Source organism: Panulirus ornatus, chromosome 11, assembly GCF_036320965.1.
Source record: "Panulirus ornatus isolate Po-2019 chromosome 11, ASM3632096v1, whole genome shotgun sequence".
Classification (NCBI taxonomy): domain Eukaryota; kingdom Metazoa; phylum Arthropoda; class Malacostraca; order Decapoda; family Palinuridae; genus Panulirus; species Panulirus ornatus.
The window spans coordinates 37,566,703-37,594,202 of NC_092234.1; the positions used below are offsets into that span (position 1 = coordinate 37,566,703).

The window sequence follows — 27,500 nt, forward strand, 5'->3', positions numbered from 1 at the left end:
ATAATAATGATAATAATGATAATAATGATAATAATGATAATAATGATAATAATGATAATAATGATAATAATGATAATAATGATAATAATGATAATAATGATAATAATGATAATAATGATAATAATGATAATAATGATAATAATGATAATAATGATAATAATGATAATAATGATAATAATGATAATAATGATAATAATGATAATAATGATAATAATGATAATAATGATAATAATGATAATAATGATAATAATGATAATAATGATAATAATGATAATAATGATAATAATGATAATAATGATAATAATGATAATAATGATAATAATGATAATAATGATAATAATGATAATAATGATAATAATGATAATAATGATAATAATGATAATAATGATAATAATGATAATAATGATAATAATGATAATAATGATAATAATGATAATAATGATAATAATGATAATAATGATAATAATGATAATAATGATAATAATGATAATAATGATAATAATGATAATAATGATAATAATGATAATAATGATAATAATGATAATAATGATAATAATGATAATAATGATAATAATGATAATAATGATAATAATGATAATAATGATAATAATGATAATAATGATAATAATGATAATAATGATAATAATGATAATAATGATAATAATGATAATAATGATAATAATGATAATAATGATAATAATGATAATAATGATAATAATGATAATAATGATAATAATGATAATAATGATAATAATGATAATAATGATAATAATGATAATAATGATAATAATGATAATAATGATAATAATGATAATAATGATAATAATGATAATAATGATAATAATGATAATAATAATAATAATAATAATAATAATAATAATAATAATAATAATAATAATAATAATAATAATAATAATAATAATAATAATAATAATAATAATAATAATAATAATAATAATAATAATAATAATAATAATAATAATAATAATAATAATAATAATAATAATAATAATAATAATAATAATAATAATAATAATAATAATAATAATAATAATAATAATAATAATAATAATAATAATAATAATAATAATAATAATAATAATAATAATAATAATAATAATAATAATAATAATAATAATAATAATAATAATAATAATAATAATAATAATAATAATAATAATAATAATAATAATAATAATAATAATAATAATAATAATAATAATAATAATAATAATAATAATAATAATAATAATAATAATAATAATAATAATAATAATAATAATAATAATAATAATAATAATAATAATAGTAATTATTATTATTGTTATTATTATTATCATTATTATTATTATTATTATTATTATTATTATTATTATTATTATTATTATTATTATTATTATTATTATTATTATTATTATTATTATTATTATTATTATTATTATTATTATTATTATTATTATTAGCAGTAGTAGCATTAGTAGTAGTAGTAATATCATGAGTAAGTGCACATTTTCCTCAAACCTGGTTTTCATGACGAACCAGAAAATCCCTCCCTGGACAACATGTGGGTCCTGGTGTGCCAACACCTCTAGATCCATGACAACATGTGTCCTGGTGTGCCAGCACCACTGGATCCATGACAACATGTTTTCTGGTGTGACAACACCTCTAGATCTATGACATGTGTCCTGGTGTGCCATCACCTCTAGATCCATGACAACATGTCTCCTGGTGTGCTAACACCTCTAGATCCATGATAACATGTATCCTGGTGTGATAGCACCTCTAGATCCATGACGACATGTGTCCTGTTGTGCAAACACCTTTAGGTCCATGACAACATGTGTCCTGGTGTGCCAACACCTTTAGGTCCATGACAGCATATGTCCTGGTGTGCCAACACCTTTAGGTCCATGACAACATGTTTCCTGGTGTGCCAAAACCTTTAGGTCCATGACAACATGTGTCCTGGTGTGCCAGCACCTCTAGATCCATGACAACATGTGTCCTGGTGTGCCAACACCTCTAGTTCCATGACAACATGTGTCCTAGTGTGCCAACACCACTAGATCCATGACAACATGTGTCCCGGTGTGCCAATACCTGTAGATCCTTGACAACATGTGTCCTGGTGTGCCAACGCCTCTAGATCAATGATAACATGTGTCCTGGTGTGCCAGCACCTCTAGACCCTTGACAACATATGTCCTGGTGTGCCAGCACCTTTAGGTCCATGACAACATGTGTCCTGGTGGGCCAACACCACTAGATCCATGACAACATGTGTCTTGATGTGCCAACACCTGTAGATCCATGATAACATGTGTCCTGGTGTGCCAGAACCTCTAGATCCATGAGAACATGTGTCCTGGTGTGCCAACGCCTCTAGATCCATGACAACATGTGTCCTGGTGTGCCAACACCTCTGTGTCCATGACAACATGTGTCCTGGTGTGCCAACACCTCTAGTTCCATGACAACATGTGTCCTGGTGTGCCAGAACTTCTAAATCCATGAGAACATGTGTCCTGGTGTGCCAGAACCTCTAGATCCATGAGAACATGTGTCCTGGTGTGCCAACGCCTCTAGATCCATGACAACATGTGATCTGGTGTGCCAACACCTCTAGATCCATGACAACATGTGATCTGGTGTGCCAACACCTCTAGATCCATGAGAACATGTATCCTGGTGTACCAACACCTCTAGATCCATGACAACATGTGTCCTGGTGTGCCAAAACCTCTAGATCCATGACAACACGTGTCCTGGTGTGCCAAAACCTCTAGATCCATGACAACATGTGTCCTGGTGTGCCAAAACCTCTAGATCCATGACAACACGTGTCCTGGTGTGCCAACATCTAGAGATACGGCGGAGCAGTGTGCCACAGTTCGGGGCTGTTGGTCTCCCGTTCCCTCACCCCGTCATCACACACCTTCGGTTGAGGCCCTCTCCGCACCGGGACATCACACGGGCAGTGAGGCCACTTCCAGCACCGGGACATCACACGGGCAGTGTGGCCGCTTCCAGCACCGGGACATCACACGGGCAGTGTGGCCCCTTCCAGCACCGGGACATCACACGGGCAGTGTGGCCGCTTCCAGCACCGGGACATCACACGGGCAGTGTGGCCACTTCCCGCACCTGGACTTTGCTTTGCCTTGTGCTTGCCAGCGGCGGGTCTCCACTGACCCAGACGCGTGTCGTGTTCAGCAACAGATAAGCTTACGTATCAGCGTGGAATGTCACGGTGTATGATCCTCCATGTCACACCCAGGATCTTACAGGATATTACCCCGTGCTTGACACGACATCGCCCAATATCGGACAGGATATCACACAGTATCTGACCGGCTATCAGCCAGTGCAGAACAGGAGATCGAGCGGTATACGATTGAAAGGCATCCAGTTTCCAGCAAGAGGTCATCTGATATAGGACGCAGCACCAGCGGAGGTGCCCTCGGAGTGCATGCTGGAGACAATAGTACTTCTCTCTTGCCTGACGTATCACCTCACATAACCGGACCGGACCCAACACGCGGTTTCGGATGCCACCGTTCATCCGTTATATTATCATCCGGTACCACCGTTCATCCGTTATAGTGTCATCCGGTACCACTGTCACACATGGGAGTACTGAATACCACTGCGTACTTAAACCTGTCTCAGTGTAATTTCAAATGACGATGATCTCCCCTCAGTACATGACTCTGAATTCACTTCAGGATGGTCCAGCCTTATGGTGGATCTGTCATGAACTTCATAGGACAAGTGAGTGAGTGAGTGTTTTGGGCTGTGGTCCTCCTCTGTAGCCGACATCTTCACTAGTGCTGACTGTCATTCATTATGAAGGGAGGAATGTGTATTGTTATATGCATAGGTTTGGTCTGAACACTTAGGATATCACACACACACACACACACACACACACACACACACACACACACACACACACACATACACACACACACACGGGTCTCTGTGGTGTAGTGGCTAGGGAGGGGTAGTGGCTCCCGTGCCTCACTCAAGCCACGGCACCTACTGTATATCAGCACACGACGTTTCTCTTGCCCAGGGCCCCAACAACTCAACAACAGGACGCAGTGAAAGACCACAGTCAGAGAGTACACGGTGTAACCAGGTAACAGAAGACCTGATGGTCTGTGACGGGATCATCTGCTGGAGGATAGTAAGACCATCTCTGAATTCCTAATCTATATAGATTTAGACAGGACAGTAAAACAGAAAGTATCTCCCTGCTTACCACTCCCTCTGGTACATCTGTGTGTGTGTGTGTGTGTGTGTGTGTGTGTGTGTGTGTGTGTGTAAGCCCGCCGACGAGAGCTGACCACGGCCTGGAATGTGATGGCCTCCTGGTGGAGATGTCAGTTAGTGGAGGCCTTTATGGGTTAGTGGGCAGGTGGTGGGTTCTCCGATACCGCTGCCAGTGGCCGGCCGTCCCGCTGCAAGACGGGATCCTGAGGGTAGTGAGACCGCTGTGCTAACCCGACACAATCGGGTTTGGTCGAATGTATATATGTCGTGTGTGTGTGTGTGTGTGTGGAGACGGAAGGTTAGCAGGTATAGTACCGGTGTTAACGACTCTCTAACTTAAGAGTCAGGGTTTCTTTATTTAGAATCCAATATTCCTTCGTTGATTGAAAAAAAGAATTTAGTCTTTTTTCGCTAAGATTATCACCGATATGAATAGACGTTTCATACGCTTTACATGCCCGATATTCTGTTCTCATATCTATTGTATGTAATATGCATCTTCGTTTATAATTGAAGGTGTGTATTCATGTTCCCTTAATACCCATCAATTGCCGCTTAACGATCACGTTATGATTACAGTGTCACATCACAGGTAGACGTGCGGAAAAAAAGCCAATTGATCTTCAGACACAAAACTATAAATTGGAGTGTTCCTCCCGCTGATGACTTAATGGTGAGGAGGAGAGGGTGGGGGAGTAGTGTTGTGATGAACAGAGTGTGAGGAGGAGGCACAAGTGGCGACCCTCCCTCCCTCAGGCCTCACGACCAGCAGAGTGTGTGGGGGAGGCACGAGTGGCGACCCTCCCCCCTAAGCGCTAGACTAGTAGAGTGTGTAGAGGAGGCACGAATTGACGCTTCTCTCCCTTCCTCAGGCTGTACGACCAGCAGTGTGAGTGAGGGGGGGAGGAGACGCGACGACCTTGCATGGGATGGGAAGTATGCTATAAGAATCCTGCTAATTGTCTCTGCTGCTACCTTGCTTTTATCTTAAGTATGCCATCACCACGTGAAATGAGAGAATCCTCCCTCCCTCCCTCCCTCCTCTCTCTCTTATGTACACTCACACTCTCACACAAGCACCTACGCACACATGCAAACGATCCCTGAACCACAATGAACGTGACGTCTTTCCACAATTGCGGAGCTGTTGTTGACACCTGACACTCATGGTTGAGACCATGGAGGGCCACGGGGGCCTGAACCTGGTATTACGGGGCCCTCTACTGTGTCAGGCAGACGTTAACGAAGTTGGAGACAGAGACCTCACCAGAGCTCCTGTCAGGTGATACTACGCTCCAGTCCAGAGCACTTTCAATCCCACGGGAGACCATCAGATAGACAGCCTGAGACCACTATAGTGTACACTCAGCTGGTGATGTGTACGGTCATAGTGCCTGTGATCTGGAGAGGAAGAGGATGGAATATGAAGGATTCTTTTCTCTCTCTCTCTCTCTCTCTCTCTCTCTCTCTCTCTCTCTCTCTCTCTCTCTCTCTCTCTCTCTCTCTCTCTCTCTTTGAGACTGACGCAATAGGAAGACTGAGGCTAACACAGTCTAAGGCTGGTTTCCAACCTCAGACACCATCCCCTGGCCCAGAGCCCTGGCCCAGTCTTTGCTCAGTTCCTGGCCCAAGCCTCTGTCCCTGCTCCCTATCGCCAGTCCCAGGCCTCAGACCCAGTTTCCCATCCCAAGATTCAGCCCCAGTCCACGGTCCCTGTCCCCATTCCTAACCTCCAGGCACATCATCCAACACCAGGCTTCAGCCCCTGGGCGTTGCACGAGGCTCTTGCCTTAGGCTCCAGCCACAGGCTCCAACTCATGACCCCAGACCCAGGCTCCAGCCCCCGTTCCCAACCTCTGGCCTTAGCATGAGGCTTCAGCCTTTGTTTCCAGTCTCTGGCTTTAGCTCCGGGCTCCAGCCTTTAGTTCCAGGAGCCTCTGGCCTGAGCCCCTTGCTCGAGCCCCTGGTTTTAGCCTCTGTCATAGCTCTAGTTTCCGGCCCCTGGTTCCAGGCTCTGACCATAGCATATATTCTGCAGCACTTGGTCCCAGCCTCTGGCTATAGTCCTAGGCTCCAGCCCCTGCTCAGAGCCCATGTTTCAGTCCCTTGTCCTAGTCCCAAGCCCCAACCCCTGGTAACAGGTCCTAGTTTCAGCCCCGTGCCTTATCCCTTGGATTAAGTTCCTGCCTTCAACTACGGGCATCAGCCCTGGACCACAGCCTGTCCGGACCTCAGGGCGTCTTGGGTCATTAAAGGCAAACCTCAGCCAAGCCTGACCACTATCCTCCAGCACCGACACCCACACCACCCCAGAACCTGCTGCGGTACGAAGGCCTCCAGTACTCACACCCACACCACCCCAGTACCTGCTACTGTACGAAGACCACCAGTACACACACCCATACCACCCCAGTACCTGCTGCAGTACCAAGGCCTCCAGTACTCACACCCATACCACCCCAGTACCTGCTACTGTACGAAGACCACCAGTACTTACACCCATACCACCACAGTACCTGCTATAGTCCCAAGGCCACCAGTACACACACCCATACCACCACAATACCTGCTACAGTACCAAGGCCACCAGTACACACACCCATACCACCACAGTACCTGCTACAGTACCAAAGCCACCAGTACACACACCCATACCACCACAGTACCTGCTACAGTAAGCAGGCCCCCAGTGGTCACACCCACATCTCCCTAGCACCTGCCATAACTCCTGCACCAGTACTCACGCTCACCCCCCAGCAACCACACCCGCACCCTTGCATGGCTCCAGCACACACACTAATGACACCCTCCACCTAATAACCACACCCTGGGAATACGAGCCGCGCCCACCTCACGCCTCGCACCCTCCACCGAGATACTACGTCAGGGCTAGTCCATCGGCCGTCCCCTCAGCCTTCCAGAGACCCCATGATACGATTGTCAGTATCAGAACTACGCATTTACAACAAATTACGTCATTTGTTCGACAACTGCGTAAATGGAAATGATCTTCTCCAACAACAAAATGTTTTGTTCACATAACACTCAGACAAAGGTCGGGTCTTGCTGAAATATTGCTGAAGCCGATCTGAGGATCTTGGCAAAGATCGAAGACTCCAGTATAGTTTTCAGAGGCCGATGAATGAGAGAGAGAGAGAGAGAGAGAGAGAGAGAGAGAGAGAGAGAGAGAGAGAGAGAGAGAGAGAGAGAGGTGTGGGGATAGCATGAGCGTCGTTGGTAACGGGCTGGCCTGCAGGACCAGCAACATGGCATGACCCCTCAAGGTACTACCTGGCCCGCCGCGCCGTCCTGGGACCAGCAGCAAGCAGAACTTCGGACCCCCACTGCAGGAGGCTCTTGGTCCGTGCTCAGGTGTTTGCCTACGTGTTGGTCTGAATGTGTCTACTTGACGTAGAGTTTACGCCAGCGGAGGAAAGTATAAGTGACGTGAGAGTTGGTGAGATTTGATATTCCACTAATGCGGTGTTGCAAGGAGGTCTGCCTCTCCCAGGTCAACCACCTCCGCTGTTGCTGCTTAGCAGTGCTTCAGGCCAGTGGCCACGACCCCTAGGGGCTAGTGTTGGGTATGAGCCTCAGCAGTGCTACAGGCCAGTGGCCACGACCCGTCAGGTCCCAGGCTCTGCCTGTGGCACCACGTGACTAGTTGTGGCTACCCGTATAATACACCACCAAACCATCTGGCTCTCAATACCCGGGTATGTGGCCGACCGATGATTCGCCACAAATGTTCGCTATCAATTTCATCGCCGTCGAATCTTTTGGTTCCGGACTACTTACTGCAGGATGACCCACTAATGATCTTCCCACCGCCAGATAATTGGGTAATGGCTTGTTTGTGATCTGATAAAATAGCACTGAAGCTCCTGCTTCATTACGGGATAATTAACCGCTAGTTGATTTGCATCCGGGCAATTCACTACCGGGAAATTCTCCAAGGTGTTATGATTCCCACTAAATGACACTTTAATCGTCTCCGTTATTGTAGCGTACAACGAATATTTCGTATCTTTTATTGGGCAATGTCTTGTACGAATTACCAGGTAAACAGTTGCACGAATTCGTGTTCGTGTGTGTACGAATTACCAGGTAAACAGTTGCACGAATTCGTGTTCGTGTGTTCTTAGCGGAATATACACCCGTCCTGCTGCACCAGCCTGACTGGTTGCCAGGGCTGCCACGCGATCACGACAGCGGCGTGAGAGGATGAGGTGGTGTCACGTGATGAGGGATGGCATGAGGAAGGAGGCGCGGGAGTAGACCAGGTACCGCACGGTGCTGCAGTGAAATGCGGGAGTGTCTCCCTCACGTGCCGCTATGACGGCCACGGGGGGGCCTGGTGAGTTGCTGGGAGTCTTCTCTCTCTCTCTCTCTCTCTCTCTCTCTCTCTCTCTCTCTCTCTCTCTCTCTCTCTCTCTCTGGTTGGCAGTAGGTGGTAGACCGCCACCTACCAGGGAAGTCCTACCCGCCTGGGTATCGGGAGGGTTAGTGACAGCTGAGCAATGAGGCTTCACTTCGGTGGCTGTCAAGTTTTTATTCCCTTCAGACCGAGTGTGCTGGCTTTCCCCCCCTGCCTCACCCACACGTGGGCTGCTCTTATCAAAGCCACAAACATACACGCAACTCATTACGACTCGTTCTTTATGTTTTCCTGCGGTGAGCGCGACGCATTAGCCATGTCTTTTTGTAAAATCTCGTCGTAATTAATCGGATGTAAGTAAGTAAGTAAGTAAGTAAGTAAGTAAGTAAGTAAGTAAGTAAGTAAGTAAGTACTCTCTCTCTCCAGCAACATGTCGATCGATGTAGGTTCTCGTAGGTAAGTAGGTAGTTACTCTCAAAATCCTGCAGGGACAGTAGATTTCTTGTCACGTCCGAAAGACCATTAGTTTGTATACATAAGCCCACGAATAATACACACACACACACACACACACACACACACACACACACACACACACACACACACACACACACACACAGAGGAGTGAGGGTAGTTACCAGCAATCACCAGGGATGGCACACCTTGGATGTTGACGATGCGACAATTACCTTAGGTCGGAGATGCAGGTGGCGTGTAGGTCGGGTTGGAGGGGGTTGTGTGTACCAGTCTCATCACCTGCAACTCCACTTCCCCAGCCCCTGGCAGGTCACCCCACCTGCGACCACTTCTCACAAACCGTTGCCCACGCTTATCTTTTTTTTCTCTCTCTCTCAAAGGGCTTGACCAAGAGACATGGTTCAAGGGCTGGAAGGTTTAGGCGTGATCTGTAGACATCACTGGTGTTGCACGTTAGGATTAGACCTTCCCACAGCCCTAGAACCCACTGAGACTAGACCTTCCCACAGCCCCAGAACCCAGTGGGACTAGACCTTCCCACAGACCCAGAACCCAGTGGGATTAGACCTTCCTACAACCCTAGAACCCAGTGGGACTAGACCTTCCCACAGCCCCAGAACCCAGTGGGATTAGACCTTCCCACAACTCCAGAACCCAGTGGGACTGGACTAGACCTTCCCACAGCCCCAGAACCCAGTGAGACTAGACCTTCCCATAGCACCATCGATAGGCACCCTAGATTAACACATCTCATGATGATATAAACAATGTTAAACCAATGATAGATATCAGATAATGTTAAATACCAGATGTTCCTAATGTTAATAGCTGTGTGGGTGTGGGCGTCCATTATCTGTGGAGAAATATTATTTTCGGCCGTACTGGTGACGGCAGCACCTTAAGGTCGAGATTCCCCTCTGTAAGTCTACCATGGCGCCCCTTTAGCGACACCCCCTCCTACTGTTCTTCCATAAGGGGAGCGTCCCTCAGCCAGCCAGATGACACTTGACACTAATGATCCACTTACCTGTCACGGGCGTGGGGTGTGTGACGCCCGGCTCTGGTCCTCCTGTCATGCTGCTGGCCACTTGCCGTCACCAACACTCCGGCAACACTGTGTTGCGCCGGTGGCCAACTAGCAAAGACCCTTTCCTGGGACACCCGGGGATCTGTGTTGCTTTCCGAGGAAACACTTTTCACTTTCGCGATGTTCTTTGTTCATCATTGTTCACATATCGTCACATTAGACCTTGCACTTAACAGGTTGAACAGGTTGTTATAAGTTATCACTGTGGTCCTTGTGTTGCCACGTCACTGTGCTCCTTGTGTTGCCACGTCTCTGTGGTCCTTGTGTTGCCACGTCACTGTGGTCCTTGTGTTGCCACGTCTCTGTGGTCCTTGTGTTGCCACGTCACTGTGCTCCTTGTGTTGCCACGTCACTGTGCTCCTTGTGTTGCCACGTCACTGTGCTCCTTGTGTTGCCACGTCACTGTGCTCCTTGTGTTGCCACGTCACTGTGCTCCTTGTGTTGCCACGGGTACTGTGTTGCTGAGGACAGCATCAGGGCTGGAACTCCCCCATCCTCCCCTAGTTGCTCTCCTTTAGTGGTACCTGCAAGTAACGTGGTCCAGGTCACACCTCAGCGTTCACACACACACACACACAAGTAAAGAGTGGGAAATGTTAACATGAATAGAAAAAGGACATGATAACAACACTAGAACATGATTGAGAGAACTCGTCTGGATGTGAATGGTGTACCACTGACCTAGTAACACACCATCAGTGTGTGGCGGTAAAACACTAGTAACGTCATGACACACTGTAACACCCCACCAGTAACATGTCACCAGTAGTACACCTCCAGTCCTGTAGTAACACATGAATGATACAGTAACACTCCTCCACTAGCACAGTAACATACCTATTAGTACGCAGCCATACACCAACGGTAACAGGGTAACATTAGAATGATAATCACAGGCCACCAGTAACACGGCACTAGCGAAATTTACAACAGTAACAGTGTAAGATACTAACAGTGACCACAAGCCACCAGTAACACTGCTCTAGTGAAAGTAACAACATGAAAGTGACGGTAAAGATTTGCTGGTCACACGTTAGGGGAAGGAAAACACCTGCAGTAAGAACAACCAGACCGTGACCTTACCAAACCACCTGTAACGCCGTTGAAAATAAAGCAGCGATGACACAGTAATAAAGCAGAGGTAACACAGTAATAAAGCAGCGGTAACACAGTAATAAAGCAGTGGTAACACAGTAATAAAGCAGCGGTAACACAGTAATAAAGCAGTGGTAACACAGTAATAAAGCAGCGGTAACACAGTAATAAAGCAGCGATGACACAGTAATAAAGCAGCGGTAACACAGTAATAAAGCAGCGGTAACACAAGTAATAAGCAGAGTGGTAACACAGTAATAAAGCAGCGGTAAACACAGTAATAAAGCAGTGGTAACACAGTAATAAAGGCAAGCGGGTAACACAGTAATAAAGCAGCGGGGGTTTAACACAGATAATAAAGCAGCGGTAACACAGTAATAAGAGCAGCGGTAACACAGTAATAAAGCAGCGGTAACACAGTAATAAAGCAGCGGGGTAACACAGTAATAAAGCAGCGGTAACACAGTAATAAAGCAGCGGTAACACAGTAATAAAGCATCGGTAACACAGTATAAAGCAGCGGTAACACAAGTAATAAAGCAGAGGTAACACAGTAATAAAGCAGCGGTAACACAGTAATAAAGCAGTGGTAACACAGTAATAAAGCAGCGGTAACACAATAATAAAGCAGCGGTAACACAGTAATAAAGCAGCGGTAACACAGTAATAAAGCAGCGGTAACACAGTAATAAAGCAGCGGTAACACAATAATAAAGCAGCGGTAACACAATAATAAAGCAGCGGTAACACAGTAATAAAGCAGCGGTAACACAGTAATAAAGCAGTGGTAACACAGTAATAAAGCAGCGGTAACACAATAATAAAGCAGCGGTAACACAGTAATAAAGCAGTGGTAACACAGTAATAAAGCAGCGATGACACAGTAATAAAGCAGCGGTAACACAGTAATAAAGCAGCGGTAACACAGTAATAAAGCAGTGGTAACACAGTAATAAAGCAGCGGTAACAGTAATAAAGCAGTGGTAACACAGTGATAAAGCAGCGGTAACACAGTAATAAAGCAGTGGTAACACAGTGATAAAGCAGCGGTAACACAGTAATAAAGCGGCGGTAACACAGTAATAAAGCAGCGGTAACACAGTAATAAAGCAGCGGTAACACAGTAATAAAGCAGCGGTAACACAGTGATAAAGCAGTGGTAACACAGTAATAAAGCAGTGGTAACAGTATAAAGCAGGGTAACACAGTAATAAAGCAGTGGTAACACAGTAATAAAGCAGCGGTAACACAGTAATAAAGCAGCGGTAACACAGTAATAAAGCGGCGGTAACACAGTAATAAAGCAGTGGTAACACAGTAATAAAGCAGCGGTAACACAGTAATAAAGCAGCGGTAACACAGTAATAAAGCAGCGGTAACACAGTAATAAAGCAGCGGTAACACAGTGATAAAGCAGTGGTAACACAGTAATAAAGCAGTGGTAACACAGTAATAAAGCAGTGGTAACACAGTAATAAAGCAGCGGTAACACAGTAATAAAGCAGCGGTAACAGTAATAAAGCAGCGGTAACACAGTAATAAAGCGGCGGTAACACAGTAATAAAGCAGTGGTAACACAGTAATAAAGCAGCGGTAACAGTAATAAAGCAGCGGTAACACAGTAATAAAGCAGCGGTAACACAGTAATAAAGCAGCGGTAACACAGTAATAAAGCAGCGGTAACACAGTAATAAAGCAGCGGTAACACAGTAATAAAGCAGTGGTAACACAGTGATAAATCACTAGTGTCGAATTACCAGACATACAGTAAGAAACCAACCATCGGTAACAGTGACAAAACATTAGCAGTAACACACCAGCGAAACATAACCAGTCACCTCAGATGCTGGACTGAACCAACTGTAACACGTTACAAATGTCGCAGTAACAAACCGTCAGTGAGAAAGTTGTGTAAACCGGCAACAACGCCACCAGTGGCAGAGTTACAAACCAAAAGTGACGCAGCGTCACCGAGAGAGTAGAAGCCACCGGTAACACTGCACCTGTAACAGCACAGTAACTAAGTAACCACTTGTCACATAACACCAGGGACATCAACAGACCACCAGTAACACAGTAATAGCGTTACAGTACGAAGCCATCAGTTACTAATAGTAACAACAGCAGCTACAACACGCCATTAGTAACACAACACTAACGACTGTAAGAAACCATCAGTAACACAGCACCAGTGAGAGTAACATAGCATCTGTGAGATAACAAACATCTAGTAACACTCTAAGTGACAGTAGTAAACTCCGAGTAACACAGTAACAAAGCCGATACACAATAACAAGTCACTAACAACACAGCACCAGTGACTCAGTAACAACTGATGAGTAACACAGTATCAGTGACAGCAACACAGAAGTAGCATCAGCAACAAGCCACAAATATGACAGCACCGATGACACAGCAACGAACCAACAGCAACACAGCAGTAGCGACGCAGTAATGAGCCAAGAGTGAAAGCAGCAAGCCATTAGTAACACAGCATCCATCAGCGGAGTGACCCAGGGTTCTGGCTTGGGACCATGACTCCCCTGGGTCTCTGTGATGGTCTTACTAGTAGGTAAGGAGTCTTACCAGGAAGAGTAGCAAGGACCAGGAACACAGCACCAGGAACACAGCACCAGTAACACCGTAAAGAACCCCCTAGTAACACAGCACCAGTAACGCCGTAAAGAACCCCTAGTAACACAGTACCAGTAACACCGTAAAGAACCACCGTAACATAGCACCAGTAACACAAAGACAATCCATTGATACAGTAGAGTACAGTAATACTGTAACAGACCACCAGTAACACAGTAACAGACCACTAGCAACACAGCACCAGCGAGTAGAATAATAATTGACGCGTAACTCTGTAGCAGTAACAGTGATAAACCGCCAGTAACACAGTATTAGTGAGAGTAACGAACCACGAGAAACACAGCACCAGTGACATAGGTAACACACCACCAGTAATATGATATCAGTGGCAGTTACAAACGACTAGTAACACTGTACCAGTGAGCAGTAACAAACGACCATACAAAGCACTGGTGACGCAGTAGCAAACAATGAGTAAACAACACAAGTGACAACGAGAAATCACCAGTAACATAGGAACAAAATAACAGTAATATTGCACAGGTGACACAGTGATAAACCATTGGTAACACAGTATTAGTAACAGCAAAACTAATATTAACACACCACCAGTATAACAGTAACACACCACCAGTATAACAGAGAGTAACACATCACCGGCAATGGTAACAAATAACCAGTTACAGAGCAACAGTGACAATAACAGATCACCAGCAACACAGCACCAGTGACATCAGTGTCCAGCGCTGAGGCACTTGCTGGGCCGCTCGATATGTTCTCCAGAAGGTCAGTGGAGAGAGATGGTGTTCCAAAGATGTGGAAGCTGACAAGAGTCTTGCCCATGATTAAGAAAATGGATCTGGAAATCGCACTAGATTACACACCAGTCTCCAGTGTGGTCTGTCAAACACTGGAAAAGATAATCAGGAAGCAAATGTATGGCTGCTTGAGGAGGTCAACTGCTTGACTGAGAGACAATACGGATCTAGGAAACGAGGTCATGCACCACGAATCTCTTAGACTTGTATGGGAAGGGGAGAGCCATCTTAGATCAAAGAAATGGATGGGTAGACTGTGTGTTCCTAGACTGACAAAAAGCTTTTGACACTGTACCGCACCGGAGGTTGGTAAACAAGCTAGAACTATTGGCAAGAAGAAGGGGTAGACTCCAGTAGGTAGATGATTACAGGAGTGGAGGGTGTAGGACCCGCGCTAAAGGAGTATTGTCGCGGTGGGCTGGGTCAGGCAATGGCGTGCTGCAGGGCTCGGCCTTCGAGACCGCTGCTGTTCTTGGTGTATGTAGATAACTTACCTGGTGGACTAGATTCGTACCCAAACGATTTCGTGGGTGTTGTCAAGGTCATGCGATAATTAAGATGACTGCATCGCCTTACAATAATTTGAGGGTACGCCATAGTTCGTGTGGTAATTGGTTGATGAAAGTCAATCCATCAAGTGTACAGCGAGGATGGGACACAGAAATAGAAGGCCTTGTGTCAATATCATCTCACGGGAAATAAGCTACAGCATTTCATGTGAAGGAGACTTAGGGTCGACTTTGTGCCTAGCCTGTTGCCAGAGTTGCACCTCAGGAGAACAGTGAGACAGGAGAATTGCTTCACAACAAATATTATAATGACTTTTAAGTATGTGGATAAGTAAACTTGTGGCAAGGTATTTACAAAGTATATCGGACAAAATTTAGAGCATGCCTCTCAAGTCTAGTCAACTGAAGAAGAAGGAAGATCTCATTGAAAGGGTCCAGAGAAGTGCAGACTGACATGCTACATGAATGATGAGGGCTGAGCTAAACTGGAAGGCTGAGGGCTACAGAGCTGCCCGCGACGAGGTAGGAGAAGGACCGAGAGAGGGATCACGTGGGACCCGCCTACAAGATCTGAATATGTTGGGCGACGTCGATAGTGAACAGTTCTTGACGTGCAGTACCAGAGTACTAGAAACCACAGCAAGAAATACGGCAAGAACCTGTTTGCGTTATATGTATTCACTGTTTCTGAGACGGTACGAGCAACTTTATGGCCATATCACGACAATCTCATGTATATATATATATATATATATATATATATATATATATATATATATATATATATATATATATATCATACTTGATCACCGCTTCTCATGTTAGCGAGGTAGCGCCAGGAACAGACAAACAAAGGTTGCATTTAGTCACATCCATTTTCTAGCTATGAACTGAAACCACAGGCTCCTGACCTAAACCAAGCCCCACAGTTCACTGAAGTTTATCTATACTCGCTCACCCAACTCTCGTTTGCCCTCTTTTTCAACTCCTGCCTCTTCCTCTTGACCTCCTGCAGATTTCTCTCATACATCTCCCAGTCGTTTGCACTCCTTCCTTGTAAGCAACGCCCATATATCTCTCTCTTTACTTTTTCACCGACAACTTTACTTCGTCATCCCACCACTCACGACCTTTTCTAATCTGCCCACCTCCCTACTTGCGCATGCCACACGCATCTCTCTCAATAGCCAGCACTGCTTCCCTAAACATCCCCCATTCCTCACCCACTCTCCTAGCTTCATTTATTCTCATCTTTTGCCATTCTGCACTCAGTTTTTCCTGGCATTTCTTCACACAGGTTTCTTTTCCAAGCTCACTTATTCTCACCCAAAACATTTTCTCTTTTCCTAAAACCTCTAAAAATCATCACCTTTGCCTCTAAAGGCAATGATCAGAATTCTCACCAGCTGCACTTTTTAGCACATTTACATCCTTCAGTCTTTCTTTTTGCACGCCTGTCAATTAGTATGTAACCCAATAATGCCCGCTGACCATCTTTCCTACGTACATACGTATACTTTTATTTCTTACGTTGAAGGTTCTAGTCTCGGACAAAAGTCCACGTCAAGGCTGGGCCTTAATTGAAATATAGAGAGAATACTGAACGGATAAAAGAAAAGACAAGGGAAAATATTTACGTATTTTAGAGGAAGCGGAAAACCCATTCATTTTCTTTTTTGATGTGCCGGGTCATTGTTACTGGGAAAGACAAGAGAAGGAAGAGAATTCCAAAGCTTTGACGTGTAGGGGAAGAAACAGTTATCAAAAAGGCCCGCTCTTAAGTTACCGATGGCCACACGGTAATCATGTGACGCAGCAGCTTGCCGAGTATTGCATGGTCTACCTAGTGGTGGGGGCTCATAAGGAGCCAGCTCTCGGGAGCAAAAGCCAAAGTAATACCTATAGAAGAGGGAAAGTGAACCAAAATTGCAACGTAGGGCAGGAACGTTAAGTTTGGCACAGCTTATAATTCGGACTGCTTTCGACTTAATCTATCAAGTAAGGATGCAGAACTAGCACCACCCCAGATGTGAGAGCAGTGCTCCATAACAAGGACGAATCAATCCTTTGTATAAACGTAGTAACTGTTCAGAGGAAAAGAAGTGTCGACATCTAAACAGGACACCCAGATTTAGAGGTAGACTTAGCTATTCCCGTGATGTAGGGTTTCCAAGAAAGAGAGGATGTTACAGTAATTCCAAATAAGTTCATTAACTCAAGAGGTTGAATTACAGAATCATCAAAGGAGAGACGAGAGTTGTGAGGAGTTTTCGATGAAGAGATGGATAAAAACTGGAGACATTAAAAACTTGGAGACATTAAACTTAACAATGATTTTGTCTACCCCACCGAGATATCCTGTCCAAGTATGAGTTTATTGAGGAAGCTTGAGTCAAGACGAGATGCAGATCGAGTGAGAGAAGAAGGGGCAGAATTGAAGGATGTGGATTAATGCAGTGTTGAGTCGTCAGCGCATGAGTGCATTGGATTATTTGTGGAGGAGAGGAAATCGACAAGATAGAGGAAAAAAAGTGTAGGGGACAGGACAGAACCTTGAGGGACACCGCTGTTGGTGGAGAAAAGGCGGAGGCTGATGCATCAACAACCACAGAGAAAGATCGGTCGGAGAGGAAGCTAGACATGAAGGAGCAAAGTAAGGGATGGAAGCCAAAAGACGGGAGCTTAGAGATGAGACTCCAATGCCACACCCTGACAAAAGCCTTGAATACGTCAAGGACAACTACACATGACCCCAAAACCTTTCAGGGATGACGGCCTGACATTAGTGAGATAGGAGAGAACATCACCATTGGATCTCGCCTTACGGAAACCATACTGGTGATCAGAGAGATGACTGTGATTTTCGAGGTGTCTAAGGATATGGGAGTTGAGGAGGGATTTAAAAACTTTGTAAAAGGTAGATGTCAAAGCAACAACACGATAATTAGAGGGATCAGAATGGTCACCCTTCTTAGGGAAGGGATGTATCATTGCATAGTTCAAAAGAGAAGGAAAAGCTTTGGTTTTAAACAGAAACGGAACAGAGAAGCACGCACAGGTGCAAGTCCAGAGGCACACTCTTTCAGTACACGGGGATGAATGCCAGAGAGAGAAGAGCTTTTCGGACAGTCCAAAAAGAGATTACTAGGAGGCGCATAGAATTAGTAAGAGGCGCATTAGGAGGTGAAGGAATGTTGGAGTCATCCAAGGTGGGGGTATAGAGGAAACGAGAACCAAAATGAGTTGCTTTGTCTGCTATAGTACCGTCAGAACAGAAGAGTGAAGAAAAGGTAGAGTGACAGAAGTTGTTAGAGATGCCCTAAGCTAAAGACCAGAAAGACCTATCAGTGGATGACGAGGAGAGGTTATCGTACTTTCTTCGAATAGATGAACGCTTTGCTCCACGGATAACGTGCTATCAGCGATTACGGGAAATTTTAAAAACTGAATGGGAGCCAGAAGAAGGAGAGTTTTTCCAAGCCCGATATGCCTGATCGCTTACCTGACTGGCCTCAGAATAGGTAAAGTTGAACCATAGAATGGATGAAGAAGTCGTTTTTGAGGAAGAGAGGATAAATGTTTCCATTCCCACAAGAATAATCAATCTCTGCTATGCGTTTAGTGGAGATAGAAGCGTAACCACATAAGAGACACGCAAGGAAAGTCGGAAAAGAAGTTACGAAAGTTATTCCAGTCAACCTTGTTGAGGTGTCAGTATTTACGCTAAGAAGGGGCTGCTGGAGGGGAAGGTGTCTTTAAAATAGATTGATTTATATGGGTGTGATTAGATTCATTTATATGGATGTGATTGGATGAACCAACTGGGGGCGAGATTGTGTACTTACAGCAGGATGGACTAAAGGTGAAAAACGAATCCAGAATATTAGGAGAGTGTTTACAGCGGTCAGGAATATGGGTATGATTGGAGATAATTTGCTCTAAATTATTAAGAATGGAGAACGTAAGGGTTTCACTCCCTCCACCATCCGTAGGGGAAGAATTCAACCCTTCCCTATGGTGAACATTAAGATCTTAGAGGTAGAGGATCTCGGCTTGCGGATGAGGGTATATCTATATCACAGTCTCATGACAGGCGTTTAGATAGTCAAAGAAAGATGTAGAATTTGTAGAATTAGGAGAGTAATAGGCGAAACAGAGGAAAAATGTAGTGGTTGAGCCGCATAACATCAAAATTTGGTGACTCAAGGTCCTTGAAGTGTGCAACAGGTGTGTTGAAGTTGGAATAAGTACAAACACCACCTTTGAACCGGAATCGTGAGTGGAACTTATATTTGAATATGAATATGAGACAACTGTGTCTCAGAGAGAAGAAAGGTATTAGGAGAGGTACTAGACAGATGGTGTTCAACAGAGGAGAGGTTACTAGAGAGTCCAGGAATGTTGGTATAGTGAATAGGAAAAAGAGGAAGATCTAATAGAGAGGGAAAGGTGAGGTTACTAGAGAGACCATGAATGTTGGTATAGTGAATAGAAAAAGAGGAAGATCTAATAGAGAGGGAAAGGTGAGGTTACTAGGAGACCACGAATGTTGGTATAGTGAATAGAAAAAGAGGAAGGTTTAACAGAGAGGGAAAGGTCGTGGGAGGGGCCGGTACTACTACTGCCAGAGTCCTTCCTCTCATTGGCAGTAGAGTCAGGCGGGAACCTGGAGATTCTTAGCGCCCCATGATGCCGGGGACTAGGGGCCATGTCCTTCTTATACCAGGTATTCCCAATGACCAGTCGTTTTTCAGTACACTACTCCACAAGCTCTTCACCATTTCCATTCACATTACTGAATACCTCATCCCTTCCCCCTTAATTGTATCCTCAACTGGAACACTACGTACTATTGCATTTAAATTACCTATCACTTCAACCCGGTTTCTTGCATCAAAACTGTTTACACACTCTCTCAGCTGCTCCCAAAACACTTGCCTCTTATGATCTTTCTTCTGATGGTCAGGTGCATGAGCACTAATAAGTAATCACCATCTCTCGCAATCCACTTTCATTTTTACCCACATCAGTCTGGAGTTCACCTGTTTACACTCTCTCACAGACTCCAACAACGCCTGCGTCAGGTGTAGGGCTACTCCTTCCATAGCTTTTGCCATGCCATCAACCCATAACCTAAGTTTTAAGATATTTCTAAACCATTTTTCCACTTTGCCCTTGAACTTTGTCTCATTCATATCCACAGCATTCAGGTTCCTTTCCTCAAACATACTACCTATCTCTCCTTTCCTCTCACCTTGGTTACATCCACATTCATTCAGACTTCCCAACCTGAGCCTTCTAAGAAGATGAGCACTTCCCGCCTGGCTACTTTCTCTGTTCCATCTTTTTGAAACTGAAATATAAGAAAGGGGAGGTGGGGGGGGGGGGGGTGTCAGCCCCTTGCTCCTGCCCCTTTTAGTCGTCGTCTGCGAAACGCGGGGAATACGGAGGATTACTGCATTGGGCAGTATTCCCCCCCCCCCCCTCTCTCTCTCTCTCTCTCTCTCTCTCTCTCTCTCTCTCTCTCTCTCTCTCTCTCTCTCTCTCTCTCTCTCTCTCTCTCTCCCTTTATATTACCCCTGGACTAATGTGTATGAAAGAGTCCTCCTGTTTCCTGGGGAGTTTTTAAAGACTCACGCAGCTCAAGACTGCGCTACTTCCAGTAGGAGGGAAATGTTGTCTTGTTTAGGGTAAGAAGTATTATGATACAGTCTCGCAAAATGTAAATCTTGGATCGCTGTGTAACCTCGAGCATGTGAAGTCCGGCAACACCTGAGTTAACCTCTCTGGGCCTGACCCCGTGTGGCCGGTGAGTGCGTCATGATCAGCAACGCTAACCCATACACCAGGGAGGTGTGGGAGGAGTAGATGTAAGAGAGTACTGCTCTGGTGTGAGGGTAGTGAGTGGATAGCTTGAGCACACTGAACATGGGAACTTTAAATGCTACTGGATGAGCTAGTAAGGTGAAGAGATGGGACCCCACAAACTCTCTCCCGGACTGAACCAAATGTATTTACCAATCATTAACCACAATAAACCACCAGTTACACGATATTGGCGGTCGTAACAAGGCACCAGTAACACAGCATCAGTAACGATAACAGATCATCTGTAACAGAGCACCAGTGACGGCAGCACACTATCAGTAACACAAGTAAATCACCAGTAATAGCATTAGTGATAGAGTAACAAAAATCTAGTGACACAGTAAAAACCACCAGTAACGCAGCCTCAGTGACAGAAACAAACTGCCAGTTACACAGCACCAGTTTAAACCCGCGAGAAACACAGCACCAGTGACAGTAGCAAGCGAGCAGTAACGCAGCAACACTCTCTGTAACAACCATTAGTGATGGAATAGCATCCACCAATTAACAATGCCAGTGACGATAACACACCATCACTAACAACTAACTAACTAACCACTAACAAGCCATTAGGAACATAGCACCAGACCATCAGTAACATAGTCCCGTGACTGTGACAACCTATAGATAACATAGCACTAGTTGACACAGTAACAAACCACCAGTAACGTAGTACCAGTGACTGTAACAGACTACCAGTAACACAGATCAACAACACAGTAACAAACCACCAATAACACAGCATCAGTGACACAATCACAAACCAGCAGTAACACAATACCAGTGACACAATCACAAACCAACAGTAGTAAAGCACCAGTGACATGCAAAAAACGAGTAACACAGTTATTAAAAGTAACACAGCATCATTCACAGTAGTAAGAAACCACAGATAACACAGCAACGGTGACTCAGTAACACATTACCAGGAACGTAACGCCAGTGACACAGTACTAAACCACCTGTGACATAGTGTCAGTGGCAGTAACAAGTTTCTAGTAACACAGCACCAATGGCACAATAACAACCCATTGTAACACGCTACTAGTGACAGGAATAAACTTCCAGTAACACAACACCTATAACACTGTAACGAACCATCAGTGACATAGCACTAGTGACAGAGAAAATCCTTTAGTAACACAATACCAGTGTTAGCAACAGACTACCAGAAACACAGCATCATTGTCACAGTAACAAGCCATGTGTAACACAGCACCAGTGATAGTGACAATCACTAACACAGCACCAATAACACAGTAACAGACCATCTGTAACACAACACTTGTGACAGTAACAAATCAGCAGTAACACAACACTGCTGACAGTAACGAGCCACCAGTAACAGAGTAACACACTACCAGTAACACAACACCAACAACATACCAGAAAATGTGCAACACAGTAACATCAACACTGACAAAATCAACTCTATTGCTGTTAAGCAACACATCAAGAGTGACACAGTAACATAACACCACAAATAAAGCATACCAGTTTTTGTATCACAGTAACATGAATCAGTAACACTGCTTGTGGGACCGTAACACTACCATTCATACAGTAACTTAATAGTAAATTAGTAACACACTACCACTGTAATAGCAACACACGAGCTGAAACATGCCACCTGCAACGGTAACGCAACACCAATAATGCAACATTCCATACATGTAACACCTCACACCATTGTTAGTAGAAGAGTAACACATCACATTAACACACCGACGCCACCAACAACACAGCAACAGATAAAAGCAGTAACACACGACCAGTAACTTATTCATACAGCCAGTAACACATCACCAGTAACATTTCAACTATTCACTCGTAACACAGCAATACACCACTAGTAACAGTAAAGTAGACCCTACTAATACACTTTCTCACATCTAGTTGTCACAGCAACACATCACCGGTAGCGCCAACACTTGAAGTAACACAGTAATACCGTTATCAACAGTTGAAAATACTTATTGTAACATCTTCAGGAAAACAGCAACACACCTCGAGTAACACTGTAACACTCTCCCAGCGATAGTCAGGTAACCACTGGTAACACTGGTGAAACATCAGTGGAACACAGAGGGTGAGGCGGGGAGAGAGAGAGAGAGGTGGGCGGTATGACAACAGGAGGGCAAGAGGGAAGCTGACACACAACTGACCCGGCAGCGAGCGCAGCGGCAGGCCCCTCACCCTGACGGCGTCCACGGCCAGACTGACTCACACAAACGTTGCCGCAGCCTCACGCCCTGTCACGCTCACGAACACCTGTGACGTCAACCGCCTGGTAAACATTACTGGGTGAGAGGGTACCTGGTGCCTGGACGTCCTTACCTGACGTGCTCACCTGGCACGGATCCTCTGGTAGGCTACGTCCACCACCATCACGGAAGTACAAGTAACCATCATTCCGAGTCTGGTGTCGTATCAGATGAAGATGACGAGGCTAACAACGCAGATTTGACACCTCGCGGAGCCATTGATGTGAGCGTCAACACCGCACGCTTGCAGGATCGGACAAGCGCAGTTCTGGAAGAATGAAGACACCACAGCACCTAGGAAGGAATACGATTAGATATGTAGCGAACAACGGGAGAGGTGTGACCTGAAGCTCAAGGGGTTGTGGAATGCGCTCTCAGGAATTTAAATTACTGATTTAAAAAGGGACCTTGGAATGTGCTCTGGGTAGTGTAAGGCCAGAGGAACGCTGTGACCTTAGCGGGAGGACGCGAGAGGGATGGAGACTGAGAATGAAAAGAAGGGAGAAGGAATGAAGCGAGAGGAGAGAGAGAGATAGAGAGATTTCAGTTAAGGAGGGAGACTGGAAGAGACAGACGTAAAGAAAAAACGAAAGACAAACACGGTTAACAAACAAGCTGTGACGCACACGCAAGCAAACAAACAAACAAGGGAAGACAAGCAGACAGATCAGAGAGAGAGAGAGAGAGAGAGAGAGAGAGAAACCCGCCGCCGTACCCCAGCCTGAGGTGTGTGGCCAGGACTGTGGTGGTGGTGGGGTAGACTGGAAGTGGCATCGGTTCCAGGCTGAATACACGTCACCAGGTGTGGTGACATCTTCCTACAGGGTAGCATACACACACACACACACACACACACACACACACGGGCCTCCGTGGTGTAGCATTTACTGTTACTGACCTTGAATAGTAAGAGCTAGCCTGAGGTCTGATCCACATGGGTTCGAATCCTGGGGCGTGGCAGTCGACGCTGGCTGAGCCCTGGTTTTCATCCTCCGTCTGGGGTTGGTCGATACATGGGTACAATCGAAGACACAGCTGTCTTCCCTGCTCTGTCTGATGATGAGTGAAAACTGTCGAAACACTATGAAACTCAGCTAGTGACAACATGTGATTGGATGGTATACATGATCAGCTGCAAGTTTCGGGTTGCCTACATACGTGAATAAACAGACAATTGAACATGACAGAGAATCGTTGTTTACATATGTAACGGTCACATCAGACGCAGTAAAGTCTTCTTATATGCGTGAGGAAGTTTACAGTTATTGACTACGTGGTATGAATACCACAGTAATCTATATTTACAACACTGTTGTGTAATGAATTGCAAACATGTCACATGTAACATGTTACATGTAATCAACCCTCACCAGGTATTTGATGGGTTCAGGGATATTGTGGATGTGTATAAACATTGGAGGATGTAGCCTCTGTTCTTAGACCTGACATATGCTCAAGCTACGCATGTGTTGGTCATGGAAGAACGACTGAAGTGCGCATAAGTTGTAGTAACCAACCATCAGCGCACCAGTGAATGGTGAACTGGCAACTCGCTTCACAGGTATCGGTCAAGCCTGCCACCTGCATATGTGTCACAGTCACGTGTGTAGATTGGCTCAACCTTCCCGTCAAGTTTACACCCAAATCAGGGAAGATGGTTGTGTCTTTGAGTGTACAGAGCTCAGGCTCGGGTGTGTGTATGTGTATACATACGTTATAGTAAAGACATGATGCATATATATACGAGGTTGAACGAGGCAAATACACGAGTGTAAATCTCTCACCAGTACGATACAAATAGGTAATTACACACACACACACACACACACACACACACACACACACACACACACACATATGGCGGCTGAGTTATAAGGAAAGACTAGAAACCTTAAATACACCACTTTGGAGGAGAGAATAGTGAAGGGTGACGTAATCACAACCTTCAAGTTCTTAAACCAGCTTGATGACGCAGACAGTGGACAGGTCTTCGAAAGATGAAGGGGTACGACAACCAGAGGACATAACATGTAGTCATGCAAGAAACCTGTTAAAAAGATGTAGATAAGAAATTTTCTTGTATAAGACTGGTGGATGAATGGAACAGAATGACTTCGGACATGGTTCATGCAGACAAGATTCATAGATTTAAGAAACTGTACGATAGTCGTGAATGTTCAAGAGATGGGATCCCACCAGTGTAGGACTCTCTCCCCGTACAGTACAAATAGGTGATCAAAACGTGCAATGACACACAGAGTCAGACTGGTCGGCAGCACCCGGGACCAGCTCTTAGTTTTTTGAGAGAAAGAAGAGATAGAGACTACAGCATCAGCAAGCACCTGATACCCCAGTGGTGACCACCTCACTCTTAGAGTAAACAGAGACGTGGACCTGAGTGTGGGGCAGCGCTCAGACCAGTGTACTGGTCAGACATGTGTTAGAGACGCAGAAAAAAATGTGAATAGCTGGAATTAAGTGAACTAGAGAGAAACTCCGAACAAAAATAGATCGAATTGTTGTATGAATATAATTTAGAGTTTACTGCTTATTGGTAACGGAGTTAGCTGTTAGCAATGTCTGCATGACTTCATTATAGTATTGATTATACTATTGTTTCTAGTGCATGATCTTGGCTCCGGTCATGTGGAGGCTCTCGTGAGTGGACACTGCTAACAGCTAACTCCGTTACCAATAAGCAATAAACTCCAAATTATATTCATACATCAATTCGATATGTTTTTCCTCAGACTTTCTAATTCACTTAATTCCAGCTATTCACCTATGGAATTGTGAGTGGACAGTGTGAGACTAGGTAGACAGTGTAGGACTGTGAGTGGACAGTGTAGGATTGTGAGTGGACAGTGTGAGATTGTGAGTGGACAGTGTAGGATTGTGAGTGGACAGTGTAGGGTTGTGAGTGGACAGTGTAGAATTGTGAGTGGACAGTGTGAGATTGTGAGTGGACAGTGTAGGATTGTGAGTGGACAGTGTAGGATTGTGAGTGGACAGTGTAGAATTGTGAGTGGACAGTGTGAGATTGTGAGTGGACAGTGTAGGATTGTGAGTGGACAGTGTAGAATTGTGAGTGGACAGTGTAGGATTGTGAGTGGACAGTGTAGAATTGTGAGTGGACAGTGTAGAATTGTGAGTGGACAGTGTAGGATTGTGAGTGGACAGTGTAGGATTGTGAGTGGACAGTGTAGAATTGTGAGTGGACAGTGTAGAATTGTGAGTGGACAGTGTAGGGCTGTGATTGGTCAGTGTAGGACTGTAAGTGGACAGTGTAGGTTTATGAGTGGACAGTGTAGGATTGAGGTTTTGTGCTAAGGTCAGCGTTACTTTTATACAGAGACTTAAAACTGACTGATACTCCAGGGAAGGTGAGAGGCAAGCTGATCAAGAAATAGAATTAGAAAGTAATGTAGTTAGCCCGTAGTGTTGCCGGTGGATCAGGTTGGAGTCTGGATGACAGGGATTTTGAGGGCTTCACTTGTGAAGGTCAGAAGGTCAGAGAAGAGTCAAGGTCGAAACATATGGCACCATACTGAAAAAAATCTGAAAAAAATTTCCCCAGTAATTGAGAAACAGGGTCATAAGTTACAATGAATGGACGAAGATATTAAGAAACTGTGGAATGTATTTAAGATTTGAAAAGAGTCTCAGAAAGTATATAACAAAAGTTAAGACCTGGGAACTGTAGTGAAAGAGATCGATGACCAAATCGAAACGATTGAAGGAATTCAGATTCAAATGAAGCAAAGGGAAATAGCAGCAGTGAGTGGAACCGGTCAGAGAAATGGTTCAGGAAGGTGTTCTTCTGGGTGTCCATGAGAGAGACCAGCAGAAGGATCTACACATGAGGCAGACCAGAAGCTGTGGACATAGAGGCCAGGCAACAGGAGCTGATATTGAGGTGTAGGGAGGGATCGGGTTATTAACCGTTGCAGAGGAACAGAGATCTGGGGGACAGTGACAAAGAGGGACGTAATAACAGATAATTTTTATCAAATGGGATTTTACGAATATAGATCCCCCTCCCCTTCTAGTACAAAAATGTAATTACAAATACTTAATTGCACACACACACACACACACACACACACACACACACACACACACACACACACA

At 44.5% G+C, this 27,500-nt stretch overlaps 1 protein-coding gene across 2 annotated transcripts in view; it reads right to left on the reverse strand.

Annotated features, from left to right (window-relative positions):
* LOC139751410 (uncharacterized) overlaps window positions 1–23,376 on the reverse strand; it is a 313,203-nt gene extending 289,827 nt beyond the window's left edge. Inside the window, exons 1-2 of one of the 2 annotated variants that reach the window (XM_071666799.1) lie at window positions 23,271–23,376; window positions 10,161–10,744 (exon numbers count right to left, since the gene is read on the reverse strand). The gene's annotated coding sequence lies outside the window, so the exon portion shown is untranslated. Of the gene's footprint in view, window positions 1–10,160; window positions 10,745–23,112 lie in introns of both variants that reach the window. The other variant, XM_071666798.1, reaches the window with a different exon arrangement.
* Window positions 23,377–27,500: the final 4,124 nt, after the last annotated feature.